A 6,000-nucleotide genomic window follows, 5' to 3' on the forward strand; every position below is an offset into this window, starting at 1 on the left:
CTTCACAGGGGTGTTGTGAGGGTAAAATGGAAAAGGAGTATGTGAGCTGCCTTGGGGGGGTGGGGGGCATTGGGGAGAAGAAAAAATCCAGTTTTTTAAACAAGCAATCTACATAGGATGGGTGAGAACCACTCACTCCCAGCTGCTGATAGGCAGAGTAGGATTAACAAATAAATAAAAATATCAGATCTAATCAAGGAAGGCCCAGGTGAAACAAGATAAGCAGATCCAATTAAGGAACTATGGAGACTTCGTGAAGGTATAGCTGCACTGACCGGCATTTGTAATGTGTGTGTTTAGGACTCGTAAAGGTTTAGTTGGTACTGTTAAGGGATTTTTAAAAATTGCCAATCTCGTCAGCAATGGACAGTGGGTGACCATTATGGTGTACTGTTCTGGTCACCGTATCTCAGATAAGATGATTAAGGATTTGGAATGCCTTTCCTAAATTGAAAGACAGGTTTTCAGTTTGGGGAGGGAGATAAAAGATAGAGGTATATAAAATTATACACTATGATATGCTGATGATACAGCATATCCTTTTCAGATTGCTACTCCAAAGAAGGCCTGGTTATTACTCAAAATCTAAAGTTCTCCTTTTTAACAACAAGCAAGGCAAGTACAAATGGTTAACTGCTGGTCATAATATTGATCAAGTTGACCAGTTTAGATATCTAGGAGTAATGTTTCAGGCTAATATTTCCTGGAAGATCCATCTGAGTTCAGCATTCTTTGATCAAAGGCCCCTGACCCTATAAGGTACTGCTTTAGCCAAACCAAATTCGTATCGATGCTTTGCACACTTTCCTCCAGGATGATAAAGTTCAATAAATGTCGCCGTCCCAGTGGCCGTCCTGTTTGCATAAAATGAACAGTTGGTCACTGCAATTTCAGAAGCCAGTCTAAGTGGGTGGTGAAACAGGAAGTTCAAGTGATTTGATTATTCGCTCACACACATCCCCAGGTGAGGACACCTGTATATTTCCAGGGTGAGGCTGGCTGGCAGGCACCTCTCCCATTTGAACATGATGGGCAGCAGAGAAGAAGAAACTCAAATTGCATTTCCTGTTTCTTGTCATTGCCTGAAATGGATTCAAATGAAGTCCATCAAAAACATGTTCTCTTTGTCCTAAGGCCATTATTATAGAACAACGAACAATGGAAAAGCACCCTTCTACCACAGATAGGGTTGGCAGCTCTGGGTTGGGAAATACCTGGAGATTTTGGGGAGCAGCACCTAAGGAGGGTGGGGTTTGGAGAGGGGAGGGACTTCAATGCCATAGAGTCCAATTGCCAAAGTGGCCGTTTTCTCTAGGGGAACTGATTTCTGTCGCCTGGAGATCAGTTGTAATAGCAAGAGATCTCCAGCCACCACCTGGAGGTTGTGAAACCACCAACAACACATACATTCAGTACAACAGTTGATGTACAAAATTTCCACAGCTCATTTGAATTCCATCTGGTAAGTTTCAAATAAGTCCTTTGAAGTAATTATCTTAGTCTTTTCTCAAAACAGATGCTGCAAGATGAACAGTCAAGGAGAATACGATCGTTTCGGAGCACAAGGGCTCAGTTCTTCATCAGTTCTTCAAAAGATGCAATGCATGCAATCCTATATCAACATCCATGATATCAGGTTTCAAAGAATAACCTTTTCCAGAATAAAGTGCATAATACTTCCCCAGAGGGGTAAGATGCTGAGTTCCTTCCACTCCTGATGTTGATATAGGATTGCATGCAGAGACAGCTAACAGGTAGCTGTCAGTTCAGAGGCACCTAGGATGATACAAGAGGCAGCAATAGCCTTGCAGGTTCTAGGGTGAACTGCAACTAACCCTGTTTGAAGCAGTAAGGATGATGTAATACTGTGGCCAGGTCTGCAGGTGGCCTTATTGGTTTCAGGTGGAGTTCTGTATATAAGCCTATGTAACTGTAACTGTGTTGGGAAGTTTGGTGGAGAGAAGTGTACGTGACGGTTTGTCTTTTATCTGTGCACTGTAAATTAAACAACACTGTTTTCTATAAAGCAAGGAGTTCTGGTGGTGTGTCCTGGATAACTGCTAATCCGCCTGCTTCCACGTCAATATCTTAATTTTAAACCTGTCAATAAAAAATACCTTTTATCTCCAGTTGGTATTATTTCTTTATAATCTATTTTTCATAGGCTCCCCATGGCTAGAAACAGTTGGTTATATAAAAATTATTATTATACATTTACCAATGCCTATATTCATCCCACTAACCAAATTAGTTATATTGAAAATAAAGCTTACATCTTACATCTGACTAGCCTTTGGATGGCAGATAAGATGTAAGCTTTATTTTCAATGTAACTAATTTGGTTAGTGGGATGAATATAGGCATTAGTAAATGTATAATAATTTTTATATTATAGGTAACTGTTACTACCCATGGGGAATCTCCAGTTCACCTGGAGAAAATGGCCACTTTGGCAAGTGAACTCTATGGCATTGAAGTCCCACCCCTCCCCAAACCCTACCAAAACCTCCCGCCGATGGCGAAGAGAGACCTGGCAACCCTATTTGGAGAGGGGAGAGACTTCAATGCTGTAGAGTCCAATTGCCAAAGCAGCCATTTTCTCCTGATGAACTGATAGGGTTGCCAACCTCCAGGTACTAGCTGGAGATCTCCTGCTATTACAACTGATCTCCAGTGATGGAGATCAATTCACCTGGAGAAAATGGCCGCTTTGGCCACTGGACTCTCTGGCATTGAAGTCCTGCTTCTTTGTAAATCCTGCCCTCCTCAGGCTCCACCCAAAAAACCTCCCACCGGTGGCGAACAAGGACCTGGCAACCCTATGAACTGATTTCTACTGGCTGGAGATCAGTTGTAATAGCAGGAGATCTCCAGCTATCAACTGGAGGCTGGAAATCCTATTTAAGGAACAGCATTACAACATCAAGAAGGCCAGAAACAAGGCATTTGCATGAAAAAGAAAAAGGTGCAAATGGCAATTGCTTGGTCAGCTGCTTCAAAACTTTGCATGAAAAAGAAATTTTGCATGAAATGAAAAAGAAAATTTGCATGAAAAAGAAAAAGGTGCAAATGGCAATGGTCAGCTGCTTCAAAACTTCCTATGATGGGTCTGCTGGATGGAGAAAGGACCATCAGTAACTGCAAGCCACAGATATAATACGGAGCAGGCTTACTATTCACACGTTGACAGTATTAGCCTCTTACCAGACTCTTTCCCAGATGTTCTAAAAGACTGCTGATTGTCCAGATCCTGAAAATAATTATAGTGCGCTTGACCTGCCCACCAGACTCCTTTCATGCAAGCATTTTTAGCACTGGAGTGGACAATGGCCCTGACCTCTTGTATAATTAACCAATCGCATCTCATGGCCCAAACATCTGGAAGAAAATAAAGGGCCGCACTGGTCACTAAGGCCGTTTATGCAGGGTTGGTTTTGATGCTCGCTAAAAGCTCCTTTTTTAAATCCGACCTTTAAAATGCCTATTCACGGTCCCGATGCAAGAGGAGAAAGTCGAACAAATTCCACCCCCCCACTCGCCTGCTCCTTCGTTCCTTCGTTTGCATAGACATAAGCAATCGTCGTTTGCATAGCTAACCCACAGCTGTGGTTCTTCATGCTACCTTGAGTAGATACTTTGAGGAAGTGACGAAGCAAATAAAAAAGTTCGCATTAAAGGGGCTCTTTAGAAATGCGAAGCAGGTATGCGCAGGCTTCACAGTGACTTGGAATGACAGTTCAGTATGAAGAATTCAAAAAAATATGCAGGGCACTTCAGCCTGGAACATGCTACTAATTACCAAGCATAAATAGCCTAAGAGATAGAAAATAAGGCCAATGTTGCAAATGAAAGTAAAAATATATTGTATTACTCAGTTTAAAATCCCCTAAATTCCGTATGTATTTTGCCAACAGGCTTCATCAGGGGAATCTGTAATACCTAATATACAAGTATATTACTAATGGTTATTCAGTTAAACGTACATAAATAAAGCAGTGTGTTAAAAATCAAATTACAATTTGTACAGTAAACAAATCAACCACATACAAAACCGCTAGAGCTTATTCTGTCCATATGACAGCATGAAGGAAAACACAACCGTTTATTTAGTTATATAATTTAAACTAAATAACCATTATTTATGAGAACTCAGTAATGTATTTGCGTATTTTTATATTAATTCCCCTGAAGAGGCCTGTGGGCAAAACACGTAGGGGATTTTGGGATTTTTAACTGAGTAATAAAATATATTTGTACTGGTTTTTTGTTTTGTTTTTTGCACCATCAGCCTTAGGCTTGTTTTCTGACCCCCAAACATCTGGGAAACATGTGGGTTGGTTTGGCCTTCTATAACACTGGGATACTAATGTGGGACTAATTTGAAATAAATGTCATATTTATTCCCCCCCCACTAGGATTGCCACTTCTTTTTGTTGGCAAAGACTACATTTATCCTTCAACAGCTGCATAAAAGGCAAAAACCAACAGGTGAAGCATCTCCAGTATGGTGGAAATTGTAACACCTTTCCACTTGTGCCGAGGGTTGCCAACCTCCAGGTACTAGCTGGAGATCTCCCACTATTACAACTGATCTCCAGCCTATAGAGATCAGTTCCCCTAGAGAAAATGGCCGCTTTGGCATCCCTAGACTCCATGGTGTTTTCAAAGCAAGAGACATTCAGAGGTGGTTTGCCATTGCCTACCTCCATGTCACAACCCTGGTATTCCATGGTTTGCCATCTGGATAACAGTTGTCAATGAATCTATAGATTGTCCATTGCTTCAGTTCTTACGAAAACCCCTAAACGCCCCTTGATGTGTTGCTGGCGTTACTCTTTGTTCTGAGTTTGGCCAAATGTCACTTGAAGTTAGGGCATGGTTGGGAGCCTTCAAACTACACTTTAAACTGTGCTTTAGCACTGAGGGGTTCCTAGCTTCTCTGAAGCACGACCCTTTTAAATCCTCATGGCAAAAAATCTTAGATGAGAAACTGTCGTTGTTGGGCTTCTCGCAGGATATGTTATTAAATCTTGGGAAAACTGAAGCTTTCACCAAAATTAAAAAGCGCATTAAAGAGCTTGATTATAACAGCACTACTTTTCGTGCTCGCCGCGTTTGTTCATCCCAGTCCTTCGGATTACCACCACATGGTTTGCCTGCTTATACATATTATTTGACAACTCCTCGTCTTTCTAGAGCCTTCTGTTTAGCTAGATTGAACTATTGGGGGATCGGGGCCCCAGTTCCTGTAAAGGGAACCCCGATCTTTAATTTATCTGCTACCAAATCAGAGGGAATGGATCGTTCCTCTTGAACTATGAGAATTGAGATCACACACACGCACAAAAGAGGCAAGACGCATTTGTCTTGAAGTAAAACAATCTTTACTCTAACTCAGGGTAGGGAAAAAGTCACTGGGATACAAAACAAATAATATCTGTCTACATTCTATGTTTCCTATACTTGCCAAAAGCCTTTGGCAAGGCACTAAGCTTACTTACGAGTAGGCACCCTTAGCAAAAGGAGAGCCTCTCTCCATCCTGCCTGTTCAGCAGTCAAGCAAGGAGAAAGTGATCAACTACTTTCTCTTCTAACAAAGAAATCGAAAGCAGTTGAACATGCAAAGTAGTTGTATACGTGACCCTCGGGGCACGACTGCAATGGCCACTACACTGACCAAATGGTCAGTTACAATATTAACCCTTTAACTGTCTGACATGTAACAAAGCTCGCTCTCTAATACCCAACAATCCCCTTTTCGAGGTTTAGTTACATTCAGACATATAAACACAATGCATCACGTAAGTATTCAAACTGTTGTCTAGGCAGTGGCTTCGTCAGGATGTCGGCCACCATCTCTTTACTTTCACAGTACTTCACTACTACGAGACCTCTTTCTTGTTTGTCCTTTACTGAGTCCATTTTGAGTCGAAGAAGTCTCTTCCCTTTCTTAGAGTTCTCGCCATTCAGTAGTGCTATACACGATTGATTGTCCTCAAA

Source organism: Euleptes europaea, chromosome 4 (assembly GCF_029931775.1).
Source record: "Euleptes europaea isolate rEulEur1 chromosome 4, rEulEur1.hap1, whole genome shotgun sequence".
Classification (NCBI taxonomy): Eukaryota; Metazoa; Chordata; class Lepidosauria; order Squamata; family Sphaerodactylidae; genus Euleptes; species Euleptes europaea.